Below are 14,051 nucleotides of genomic sequence, written 5' to 3'. Positions count from 1 at the left end.
GTCTGCTTCTCTGAGTTGCTCATCTGAGCAAGGATTAAGCAACTGTTAGTAGGCCATAGGAAAAATGGATGCAGAAAAAATAAATTCAGCAAGAAAATCTGTTTAACACCACGACAGTTAAAATAGGAGAATGTCTGCCTGCGAATCATCTAAAAATGAATAAGACTCAATGGCAGGGAAGTGGACTTAGCTCAATGGATAAAGTGTCCACCTACCACATGGGAGGTCCAGGGTTCAAACACAGGGCCTCCTGACCTGTGTCGTGAGTTGGCCCACACACAATGCTGATGTATCCAAAGAGTGCTCTGCCACACAGGGGTGTCCCCCATGTAGGAGAGCCCATGCACAAGGAGATTGCCCCATTAGGAGAGCTGCCCCACGTGAAAGAAGGTCCAACCTGCCCAGGAGTGGCACTACACACAGGAGAGTTGACACAGCAAGATGACACAACAAAAAGAGATAGAGATTTCCCGGTGCTGCTGACAAGAATACAAGCAGACACAGAAGAACACACAGTGAATGAACAGAGAGCAAACAACTTAGTGGGTGGGGGGAAGGGGAGAGAAATAAATAAAAATAAATCTTTAAAAAAAAAAAGACCTAATGGCAAAGAGGCATAAAAACCAAAGTTTACGCCTATTTAAAAAATGTGAAGAAAATATGACACAACACGTTTTAAATTGTCAAAATTTCAGCTATTATTCTTTTTTTCAACTGTTATTCTTACATATAAAATTATTAGAGTTTCAAATGCCTAGGTTGGCAATTACAATTTGATGGGAAAAAATAGATTCCCTCAAAATGTTCAGAATATACTACAGTTAGTCCTCATTTGCTAGTGTCTCTGTAGATAGCCATGTTTTGATCCCACTTAAAAACTTGCTTACTATGTTCCTAGAATGCATCATTTGCATACATCCCCTGCAGGAGAAAATGTAAGTGCAGATAAGAGATATTCTGGAGTCCCCAAGTTCTTGCATGGCCTGCTGATTCAGAATTATGTGATGCTCTGCTTCAGTTCTGTGCTTCAGGCAGCAAAGAGCCTACCCAGCAGGAAGACCTCATGGCCAAGCAAAGAGAGCCTGTGGAAAGCAGTGATGAAGATGAAGCTACTTTGATCCAGAGGAAGTGGCAGTTTCCAAAGTTTTATACATGCTCCAGATAGCCATGACAGAACACAGAATACCATGCAGGTAGACCAGCTTGGAAAATCATTCCCTGAAATATTACACCAATCTGCCATCCTGGCTCTCCATGTGCTGAAGAGGGTCTGATTTCAATTTCATTTTAATTCCCCTTGAAAGCAGTTCTTTAAGAATAAGTTCCTTCTTAAAGGAGGACAGCAGTCTTCTTAGCAGGGAGCTATAGCTTTTCTTGTCCATTTAAAATATTTCACAGAGCCTTTCTGTACATAAGGCATGCTCTCCCAACATCAAATGTGTTATGGAAAAGATTGCAATCCTCAGCTGTTGAATAGACCAGTTCCAAATGGAAGAGAATTTTACGCCCTTTTCATCACCCAATTGGGTATTTTCATTTATAGTACACTCTTTTGCTTTACCCACTGGCAAGGAGAGTTGAAAAGGAATCCATTTAAGAGTGAAATGTGGATACTGTCAGTGCAGGACCACTAAGGAAGATTAAGAGAACTTGAACACCACTGGATATTTTTCTAACAGTTGCCATGTGGCATCCAAGAATAGCAAACATAAGGGAAACTCTATTTCCAATCTCTTTAATTGGTTACATCTGTCAAGGAACTGACAGACAGTCATGAGCCACTCCTTCTGTATCAGACTGTGAAATACAGTGTTTGTCCTAAAATAGGCCTCCAGCAGCACTTGAACAAGAGAAGCTGTGAAGCAACTCAAATCTCTTCCCTCCTCCTCTTGGAGGATTACAGAAAAATGTTTCCTTTCCAGAAAGTGTACAAGTTCTTTTGAATGGTTAAGGAAGGCCCTTACATATTCTAACCACTGACAACTATCCAATGTAGATAGCCATTTCTCTTCAGCTTCTTCAAAAGGGTCATTAACACATGGTTACTTAAGTTTTACAAACACCATCTGTACTTCTTGGATCTTAGGCAAGGTCTTATTCAAATCCAATTTGAAAAATCAGTTCTCTCTTGATGAATTTTAGTTATTGCATTACAAAAACTTTGATCAATTTTTCTGTTGCAACATTTTTTGTCTTTATTTATTTTTTAATATTATATTAAAAAAATATGAGGTCCCTTTATACCTCCCATCCCCCTAAACCCACTTCTCCCCCCATAGCAATAATTTCCTCCATCATCATGAGACATTCATTGTATTTGGTGAATACATCTCTGAGCACTGCTGCACCTCATGGTCAATGATCCACATCATATCTCACACTCTCCCATGTTCCACCCAGTGGGCCATGTGAGGACAGACAATGTCCAGTAACTGTCCCTGCAGCATCACCCAGGAAAACTCTAAGTCCTGAAAACACCTCCACATCTCGTCTCTTCCTCCCATTCCCCACCCCCAGCAGCCACCATGGCCACTTTCTCCACACTAATGCCACATTTTCTTCAATTACTAATCACAATAGTTCATGAATAGAATATCAGTAAGTCCACTCTAATCCATATTATATTGCTCCATCCTGTGGACCTTGGAATGGTTGTGTCCACTCCACATCTATATCAAGAGGGGGCTTAGATTCCACATGGATGCAGGATGCAATCCTCCTGCTTTCAGTTGTAGGCACTCTTGGTTCCATGGTGTGGTGGTTGACCTTCTTCAACTCCATGTTAGCTGAGTGGGGTAAGTCAAATAAACCAGAGAGTAGGAGCTGAAGTCTATTGAGGCCCAGGGCCTGGCTATCATATGGTCAGTCCAGAGATTCAGATCCCCTGGGTATATATTAAACCCCAGCACCAAATAGAGTTTTGGTAAAAGTAACAGGAGAGGCTTGTGAAAAAACATCACATCTGAGTCCAGCTCTATCACATAGAAACACAAACTCCAAAGAAGGGCCAACTGACATGGCACTGAACTCCATCTGCCATGACCAGAGAACCTGTGGGTCTCTGTAGCCCTCAGAAGAACCAATACCTGGGGTTGTATCTACTTAATCTGTCTCTGGGACTCTGCTCAGGTGTCCATAAGGGCAACCCCTCTGATAACCTCCCAGCTCTTTTTGGGGACTCATAGCCATATAAACTCATTTGTCCTTTCCATTTCCCCCTTTTATTCAGGTCAAAAACCATTTTTAACTCCTGGTATTATATGTAGACTGAGATATTCTGCTGGTCTGAGTTGGCCCTTTTATTCAAGGTCATTTTCTAGTTACATTATCAGCTGGTACTTGGTAGTAATCCCTCAGCGCCAGGGAGGCTCATCCCTGGGAGTCATGTCCCACGCTGGGGGGGAAGGCAATGCATTTACATGCTGAGTTTGGCTTTGAGACTGGCCACATTTGAGCAACACGGAGGCTCTCAGGAGGTAACTCTTAGGCACCCTGCTGCTCTAGGCCTTGTTCTTATTTCTGGTGCACAGACTCACAAGCATAGTCTTTAGTATCAAGGGCTCATTGTTGGACCTTCATTCTTTTTTGGTCTTTGCCGTTGCACTTGGGGGATTGTTGCTGTTCCTTTAGGGACTGTGATAGAGCTCCCCTGGCTAGGAATTCAGCTCTCCCTCAGTTGTTGTTTTTAATTGTATCCACTATGAAAATATCCAAACATTTTTATGTACCCTGGATATATGCCGTGTAGAACTCCCTGCCAACCATGTGTCCCTGTCAATAACATCCCACACCAGTATTCCTCTGCTGCCATTGTTGAAACTCTGTAATCCAAACCTTCCTGAAAAGTAAAGACCAATATATTGCAAGGTTCCATTAATAGTAAAATGGATTATAGTGATGTGTTTAAAGGTTAGATAAAGAATACATATTAATTTGGAAAAAATTACAGTAAAAATAAATTGGGGTATCAAAAAATTTTAAAATGCTAAGGCTTTGTTTTTAATGTTTTGCCTTCCATCACTGCAATAAGTGTTGCCCTGTATGCAAATTGGCAAGGCAACTACTTCCGTCTTTTCCTCAGTGTCTATGTTCTATCTTTTTCTTTTCTTTTTTCTAATTATTAAGCTTATCTTCACAAGAGTTTTAGATCATGGTAATTCATACATACAATATATACAGTACTCCCACATATCCAACATAAAACCTTTTCCCTTCCACAGCAATAATCTTTTTACATATTCATACTATATTTAATGAAACTGATGTACAGATACTGAGACAATAGCTTTCAAACAAGGTAACATTGGTGTTTACAATGTGGTTTATATTTTAGACTACACGATTTTCTAAATTTTTAGTTATCTTATGTTTTACATTACGATTTACATTTTAGCCTATCAGCCCCTATATATTTTTGGTGTAATTTTACTTGTCTTATATCCATCCTTGTGTACTCTTGTGAAACACTTGTATTGCCCACATAGATAAATTGATTCCATCTATTCAATACCTCTTTCCCCCTCTCCTTAGGGCCAGCAGTGACCATCAATCATCATTGCTTGAAGGGCCATGTTCGAAGATACTTGCAACAGTGTTGAGGGCTTGACAAGCTCAACTGCCCTAATGCACTGGAAGACATCTTTTCTCTTGAGAGATATAGTTCCATTAATTTGATGGCATCAGTGCTCCCCAGGATGTGGGTATACCTTCACTCCATTATATGGGTCTCTATCCAATGATATAACCCACTATGGCAAAATGAGCATTCACATATTCCCTAGGAGCCTGTCCTGCATTAGATTATCCCCTTTAAGCATCTTAAACAGGTAACTTTCCTTATTATATTTTTGAAAAGGTTTTCTCAGCATTATACTCTCAACCAAATACCTGACAATCTCCTATGTTCATATGTTGCCCCACCATCCCCCCAATTTCTTGGACAATATTACCCATCCTCCCATCCCTAGCTGCTCTCAAGCCCACAAAGCCCAACCCAAAGGTAACTCTATGCCCCCATTTTATCTCTTCATTGTACAAATACTTACCTCCAGCTTATCATAGATTTCACCCATGTAGGTATCAGCTTCCATCTTTCCTCTACCCCCCAATTTCCTGTAAGCCTATCATCCAGTCTCTAGCTCTCTGAGGCAGCTTGGTTTACTTATTTCATATCATTGAGGTCATGTAGTACTTGTCCTTCAATGCCTGGGTTGCTTCACTCAACATAAGTTCTCAAGATTCATCCATGTTATCACGTGTGTTTGTAGTGTATTCGTTCTTAAAGCTGAGTAGTATTTCATTGTATGTTTATATCACATTTTATTTATCCATTCATCTGTTGATGGGCACTTGAGTTGATTCCAACTTTTGGCAATAATGAACAATGCTGCTATGAACATTGGTGTGCATACATCGTTTTGTGTCCTTGTTTTCAGTTCTACTGGATATATACCCAGCATTAGAATTGCTAGGTAGTATGGCAAATCTATGGCTAGTTTTTTTCTTTTTTTTTAAAAGATTTATTTATTTATTTAATTTCCCCCCCCTCCCCTGGTTGTCTGCTCTTGGTGTCTATTTGCTGCGTCTTGTTTCTTTGTCTGCTTCTGTTGTCGTCAGCGGCACGGGAAGTGTGGGCGGCGCCATTCCTGGGCAGGCTGTTCTTTCTTTTCACGCTGGGCGGCTCTCCTTACGGGGCGCACTCCTTGCGCGTGGGGCTCCCTTACGCGGGGGACACCCTTGCGTGGCACGGCACTCCTTGCGCGCATCAGCGCTGCACATGGCCAGCTCCACATGGGTCAAGGAGGCCCGGGGTTTGAACCGCGGACCTCCCATATGGTAGACGGACGCCCTAACCACTGGGCCAAAGTCCGTTGCCCTATGGCTAGTTTTTGAGAAACCCCCAAACTGTCCTCCAGAATGGTTGGATCCTTCTGCATTCCCACCAGCAGTGGATGAGTGTTCCCATTCATCCACATCCTCTCCAGCATTTGTAGTCTTCTGTTTTTTTCATAGCTGCCAATCTTATGGGAGTAAGATGGTATTTCATTGTAGTTTTGATTTGCATTTCTCTGATAGAGATTTGGAGCATTTTTCCTGTGCTTTTTAGCCATGTGTATTTCTTCTTTGGAGAAGTGTCTGTTTAAATCTTTTTCCCATTTTTTAAATGAGTTATCTTTTTATTTTCAAGATATAGGAGTTCTTTATATATGCAGGTTATAAGTCTCCTATCCAGTATATGGTTACCAAATATTTTCTCCCATTATGTAGGCTCTCTTTTCACTTTCTTGACAAACTCCTTTGAGGTAGAGAAGGCTTTAATTTTGAGGAAGTCCCATTTATCTATTTGTTCTTTTGCTGCTCATGTTTTTGGTGTGAAGTTCATGAAGCCATTTCTTATTACAAGTTCTTATATATGCTTCCCTACACAGCTTTCCAAATCTTTATGGTCTTGGCTCCTATATTTAGGTCTTTGATCCATCTTGAGTTGATTTTTGTATAAGGTGTGAGATGGTAATCCTCTTTTATTCTTTTACATATGGATATCCAGTTCTCCAGGCACCATTTGTTGAATAGGCCATTCTCTACCAGTTGAGAGGGTTTGGTGGCTTTTTCAAATATCGTATGACTATGTATATATGAGGATCTATATCAGAACTCTCAATTCAGTTCCATTGGTCTGTGTGTCTCTCCTTGTGCTGATACCATGCTGTTTTCACTACTGTAGCTTTGTAGTATGTTTTGAAGTCAGGTAGTGTAATTCCTCTAATTTCGTTTTTCTTTTTCAATATGTCTTTGGCTATTCAGGGCCTCTTTCCTTTCCAAATAAATTCCATACCTAGTTTTTCCAGTTCCTTAAAGAATGTTGTGTTGATTTTTTTGGGATTGCACTGAATGTGTAGATCAGTTTTGGTAGGATAGACATCTTAATAATATTTAGTCTTCCTATACATGAACAGGGAATATTCTTCCGTTTATTTAGGTCTTCTTTGATTTCCTTGAACAGTCTTGTGTAGTTCTTGGTGTATAAGTTTTTTATATCTTTAGTTAAATTTATTCCTAGGTACTTGATTTTTTTATAGACTATTGTAAATGATATTTGTTTCTTGAATTCCTCCTGAGCTTGCTCATTTTTGGTGTACAGAAATGCTACTGATTTTTGTCCATTGATCTTTTAACCTGTGACTTTACTAAACTCATTTATGAGTTTTAGAAGCTTTGTTGTAGACCTCTCATGGTTTTCTGTGTATAGCATCATATCACCTACAAATAATGAAATTTTGACTTCTTTCTTTCCAATTTAAATGCCTTTTATATCTGGCTCTTGCCTCAGTGCTTGAGCAAGTGCTTCTAGGACAATGTTAAATAGGAGAGGTGAGAGTGGGCATCCTCATCTTGTTCCTGATCTTAGAGGGAAGGAATTTTGGATTTCACCATTGTAAATGATGTTGGTTGTGGGTTTTTCATATATACTCTTTGTCATGTTCAGAAAATTTCCTTGTATCCCAGTCTTTTGCAGTGTTTTTATCAAGAAAGTGTGCTGTATTTTGTCAAATGCTTTTTCCGCAACTATAAATATATTCATGTGATTTTTTCCCTTCAATCTGTTTATATGGTGTATTACATTGATTGATTTTCTTATGTTTATTTTCTTATGTTTCTTATGTTACCTGGAATGAATCCCACTTGCTCATGGTGTATAATCCGTTTAATATGTTGTTGCATATGGTTAGCAAGTATTTTGTTGAGGATTTTTGCATCTAGCTTCAAGAGAAATTGGTCTGTAATTTTCCTTTCTTTTGGCTTTGGTTCTAGGGCAATGTCAGCATCATAGATTGAGTTAGATAATGTTACTTCTGTTTCAATTTTTTGGAAGAGTTTCAGCAGGATTGGTGTTAGATCTTTCCGGAATATTTTGTGGAATTCATCTATAAAGTCTTCTGGTTCTGGACTCTTCTTAGTTGGGAGGTTTTTAATGACTGATTCTATCTCTTTACTTGTGATTGGTTTGTTGAGATCATCAATTTCTTCTTTCATCAATATAGGTTGCTTATGTGTTTCTAGGAATTTGTCCATTTCCTCTGAATTGTCATTTTTGTTGGAATATAGTTTTTCAAAGTATCCTGTTATGATAGTCTTTATTTCTGTGGGGTCAGTGGTGATATCTCCTTTCTCATTTCTTATTTTGTGTATTTGCATCATTTCTCTTTTTTCCTTTGTTAGTCTAGCTAAGGGTTTGTCAATTTTATTGATCTTCTCAAAGAACCAACTCTTGTTTTTTTTTTATTTTTTCAAGTGCTTTCTTATTTTCTATTTCATTTAGTTCTGCTCTTATCTTTGTTATTTCTTTTTTCTTCTTCCTGTTGGGTTACTGTGTTGTTTTTTACTAATTCCTCCAAATGTGCAGTTAGTTCTTCAATTTTGGCTCTTCTTTTTTGATGTATGAATTTATGACTATAAATTTCCCTCTCAGTACTGCTTTTGCTGCATGCCATAAGTTTGGTATGTTGTGTTCTCATTTTCATTAGTTTCAAGGTAGTTATTAATTTCCTTTGAGATTTCCTCTTTGACCCACTGTTTTTCTAAGAGTGTGCTTTTTTTTTCGTGTTTTTTAAATTTTTTTATTTTTAATTGATTTTGTAAAAATATTACATTAAAAAAATATATGAGGTCCCATTCAACCCCACCATCCCCACCCCACCACTCCCCCCCCCAGCAACACTCACTCCCATCATCATGACACATCCATTGCACCTGGTAAGTACATCTCTGGGAATCTCTGCACCCCATGGTCAATGGTCCACATCAAGTCCCACACTCTCCCCCACTCCATCCAGTGGGCCCTGGGAGGACTCACAACGTCCGGTGATTGCCCCTGAAGCACCATCCAGGGCAACCCCAAGTCCCAAAGGCGCCCCACATCTCATCTCCTCCTGCCACTCCCCACACCCCTCAGCCACCATGTCCACTTTTCCCACTCCAAAGCCACCTTTTCTAAGAGTGTGCTTTTTAATTTCCATATCTTGTTGTGAAATCTGGGCCTCTGGCCCTTGCAGATTTCCAGCTTTACTCCACTGTGGTCAGAGATATTAATTTGTATGATTTCGATCTTTTTGAATTCATTGAGCCTTTCTTTGTGGCCTAGCATATGGTCTGTCTTGGAGAATGATCCATATGCTCTTGAGAAAAATGTATATCCTGCTGTATTACAATGTAATGATCTGTATATGTCTATTAGATCCAGCTCCTCTAATATACTGTTCAAAGTTTTTGTTTCTTTATTGATTATCTTTTGAGATGTTCTGTCCATAGTTGATAGTGGTGTATTAAAATCTTCCACTGTAATTATAGAGGCATCTACTCTTTCACTTAGCTTTTCCAGTGTTTGCCTCACGTATTTGGAGGTGCCCTTGTTAGGAGCATAAATATTTATGATTGTTCGTTTTTCTTGAAAGATTATCCCTTTCACTAATATGTAGTATCCATCTTTGTCTCTCACAATTGTTTCACTTTTAAAGTCTATTTTGTCTGGTATTAATATAGCTACTCCTGCCTTTTTTTTTGGTTATTGTTTGCTTGTAAATTGTTTTCCAACCGTTCACTTTCAACCTCCATGAATCCCTGGGTCTATGATGTGTTTCTTGTAGACAGCATATAGATAGGTCATATTTTCTTATCCAATCTTCCAGTCTGAGTCTTTTGACAGGTGAGTTTAATCCATTGACATTCAGTGTTATTCCTTTCAAGGAATTATTTATGTTAGCCATATCTTTTTGGACTAGTGTTTGTCTATTTTGTTTGTTTTGTTTTTCTTTTCTTTTTGTCTTTTTTGTTGCTCTTACACTCTTCTCCAACTCTGCCTATCCTGTTTTTTTTCTTTCTTCCTGCAGAACTTCCTTTAGTATATCTTGAAGGGTAGAGTTCCCGTTGGCATAGTCTTTTAATTTCTGTTTATCTGTGAATATTTTGAACTCTCCATCATTTTTGAATGCTAGTTTAGCTGGGTTGAATATTCTTGGTTGGAAATTTTTTTTTTTAGTTCCTTGACTATGTCATACCACTGCCTTCTTGCCTCCATGGTTTCAGATAAGAAATCAGCACTTAATCTTATGGAGCCTCCCTTGTATGTGATGCTTTTCTTTTCTCTTGCTGCTTTTAGAATTTTCTCTTTGTCTTGAGCATTGGATAATTTCACAAGTATATGTCTTGGGGTGGGCCTGTTAGGATTTATGGTATTTGGGGTGCATTGTACTTCTTGGATATGTACATCCATTTCTCTCAGTAGATTTGGGAAGTTTTCCACAATTATTTCCTCCAAAACCCCTTCTGTCCTCTTTCCCTTCTCTTCTCCTTCTGGGATGCCTATTATACGTATGTTTTTGCATTTTGCACTGTCATTCAGGTCCCTAAGTCCTAGCTGGATATTTTCTATCTTTTTATCGATCAGTTCTACTATCTGTTTGATTTCAGATGTATTGTCTTCCATGTCACTAATTCTCTCCTCTGCCTCTTCTAATCTGCTGCTATTTACTGAGAGTTTATTTTTGATTTCTTGAACTGTGGTGTTCATTCCCATCATATCTGTTTTCCTTTTACGTATGTCTGCAATTTCCTCTCCAAGTGTTTTCTTCATATTGTTAATCTCTTCCTTTACTTCATTAAGTTGGTCTATAATATATGTTTTGAGATCTTTAATTACTTGTCCAATGTTCTGCTCCCCTTCTTGGTTTTTAGTTTAATTGGATTCAGCCATGTTTTCCTGATTATTGGTTCATTTTGTAGTTTTTTGTTGCTGTCTGGTCATCATTTTATCTTGATGGGTTTAATCAGTTCCTTAGCTTCTTTGTCTAGTCTTGGGGATTAATTATTTGTTGTTCTTCCATAAGTGTTATGTCTTCTGTCACTTGTTCTTACACTATATTTTTGTTGCTGGCTAAGTTCACTTTGAAGGAAAATATTAGGGCCAGGGAAAGCTAAATGAGTAAGAAAAGAAAATGTGTAAGGTAGTATTGGTAATAAATGTTAACAGAGCAACAATATGAGATCTTGGAGAATGGATATTAGACTCATGTAATTTGTGTAGAGTTATAGCAGTAAGTAGAGTACCTATAATGAGACAGTCAACTGAATATGGGGAGGAATATAGTATGAATTAAAAAGCCAGTGTTTTCATGAGAGAGAGAAAGAGAAAAGAAAGACAATATTAAGGGTGGATGAAAGACAGAAAACAGAACAAAGGTATTAGAAATTAAAAGTCAGACAATTTGGGGGCCAAAGAAAGGGAGGTGGAATGTAAGAGAGACAATAGATGATGGAGGATAGCAAGATGTAGGGGAAAGGGTATAGTGTAGGTGGACAAAAACAATTCACACAGAAAAGTGGAAATGGAGGATTAGGAAACACAGCAAATGTGAAGCACTCCCTCTAGCACCTTAAGAAGAAAAAGAGAGAAAAGAATAAAAAGAGAAGAAAAAAGGAGGTGGGGAAGAAAGGGGAGGGAAACAAGCAAGAAAAAGAAGAGGAGAAAAAAAAACTAAATAAATGAAAAAGGACCTTGGGGTTAAAATGGCAGAAACTACCAGGAGATAATGCAATATTAGCAATCAAGGCACACACACAAACACACACACACACACACAAAACACAAATGCTGAGGGCTAGTATAATCAAGGACCTCAGATAGACCTCAGGGCATGGTGGATTCAGGGATGGGAAGTCTATGATATTGCAGACTCAACGTGTGTCAGTCTCTGGAGCGTGGGCCACCAGGGTTTAGGGGACACAGACCTGGGAACCATGCATCTGGTTAACAGGGGGCCTGGGAGCACCACAGCGCCACACAGCCTTCAGGGATCCCCGCAGCTGGGCGCCAGTCCGAGGGGGAGGCGTCCCGCCCGCAAACTCTGACCTCTGTGTCAGAAACCCAAAATTCCACCTCTCACAAGAATCTCTTCTATCACTGTCTCACCAAATCCACATCCACACACCTCCTGCCCTGCAATCCCCCGAAACAGCCTGCTGGGGGCGCTGCTGCGCTACAAAGATTTCAGAGACCACCGTTGATGGGCTGCCAGCTCTAAGTGGAAGGGTTCCTTCTAGAATTTCTGACCTCTGTGTCAGAAACCGTAAGTTCCACCTCTTGCAAGAATCTCTTCTGTCACTGTCTTACCAAATCAACATCCAGACACCTCCTGCCCTGCTGTTGCAACATTTTATGAGGGCCTTTCTCACCTAGGTACAGCCATTAGAGTGGCTCCAGCACAGAAGAGGCACCCTTCTTCCAGCAAAAGAATTGGAAAAGATCTTCAGGTCTTGGTCAGCTATAGAACTTGGCACTACAAAGTATTCTGGAAGGGAAATGGATATCATGTAACCCGCATTCATGGAAAAAAAACTATTCACCCAACAGCACCTGACCTCTTGATTTCTCTGCCCCAATCTGAATAGGTTTCAAACAGATGAGTTTTGGGTTGTTGCCACCACCATCTCCACCACTTCCTCCTCCACATCCTGAAGGGAGCCATTTAGATTTTCTTTTATGTATATATATATATTTAGGAGCATTTATTTTTTATTGCATTTTTTGAAGATACATAGATCACAAAATAATGTTACATTAAAAAATGTAAGAGGTTCCCAAATACCCCACAGCCCACCTCCCCAAACCTCCCACATCAACAACCTCTTTCATCATGGTATCACACCAATTGCATTTAGTGAAGACATGTTGGAGCACTGCTGAACCACATGGATTATAGTTCACATTGTAGTTTATACTCTCCTTCAGTACATTCAGTGGGTTATGGCAGGATATATAATGTCCAGCATCTGCCCCTGCAATATCATTTAGGACAACTTCATGCCCATAAAATGCCCCCACATCACATCTCTTCTTCCCTCTCCCTGCCCTCAACAACTACTGTGGCCACTTTCTCTACATCAGTGCTACAGTTTCTTCCATTAATAGTCAGAATAGTTTTATAGTAGAATACCAGTAAGTCCACTCTAATCCATATTTTATTCTTCCTCTTGTGGACCCTGGGATGGTGATGTCCACTCCACCTCTATATTGAGAGGGGGCTTGGATCCCATATTGTTGATAGATGTGCTTCTCCTGCTTGAAGTTGTAGGTGCTCTTGGTTTCGTGTTGTGGGGTTTGACCATCTTCACCTCCCTGTTTGCTGATGTTAGCCATTTAATTTTTTAGCTGAACTGGGGTATTTTTAGCCCACATATTCAAATGGATTACCTGCAGATCTGTTGACTGGGAATAACAAGCAATTGCAAGGCATACCATTTCGGCAATTTTGGGATCTGAATCATCAAAGTGAAATCTGACAATCCTGAAATTTCTGCAATAAATAACACTGTCAGATTAAATTTCAGTTTCTGCTTGGCACCTAGGATTTTCTGCTTCCTTTTGTGGTCATTTACTATCACAAATTGCTTAATGCATCATACAGGGACATTATTTCACCAGGAAGGCTTTTATAATGGAATTTCTGTAATACCTTTGGATCATCTTTATTAAAGGAAATTTTGAAGTTGCTGCATATCAACTTTTCCCACAAATCATTCACTTGTGTCTATTGCAATGCATTTATGCACAAAATTAACTTCATTTACCATTTCTCCTGGCAAAAGGAATGATTCCATTTTTTTAATCCTTGGTTCTGAATTAAACATATTATCAATCTTGGATGGCACCAGAACATAGGATCTGAACTAGGGTTGGTGCAGCTTAAGGAAGAACCTGGTGACACTACTTCTTCAACTGGGAACCACGACTACCCAGCAGCATTGCTGAGCCTCCCAAGTCCTTAGGACTTAGAGCTCCAGGAGATGCATCAAGACACCATCAGTGGCAGGACAAGGTAAACTGTCAGGTGGGGATAAGACTGATTGCCCACCAGAGAGGGAAGCAGCCAGGGCAGGATCAGGCCTACATGTATGCCAGGGCCCATCCCTGGAAGTTGTTCACCACCCTTCCCAAAACAATTCTCATGCAGGGCCAGTGGCCAGCTACTCCTGAAATCTAACTGCTTGTAGAATTT

At 39.6% G+C, this 14,051-nt stretch overlaps 1 pseudogene; it reads right to left on the bottom strand.

Moving 5' to 3' along the window:
• Positions 1-1,382: 1,382 nt before the first annotated feature.
• The window catches only part of LOC101426848 (myotubularin-related protein 10-like), a 36,930-nt pseudogene continuing 24,261 nt past the window's right edge, over positions 1,383-14,051 (bottom strand).

The sequence above is a fragment of the Dasypus novemcinctus genome, chromosome 19 (assembly GCF_030445035.2).
Source record: "Dasypus novemcinctus isolate mDasNov1 chromosome 19, mDasNov1.1.hap2, whole genome shotgun sequence".
NCBI classification, from domain to species: Eukaryota; Metazoa; Chordata; class Mammalia; order Cingulata; family Dasypodidae; genus Dasypus; species Dasypus novemcinctus.
The sequence above is the reverse complement of the archived record's forward strand: the minus strand, read 5'-3'. Positions and strand labels throughout refer to the sequence as shown.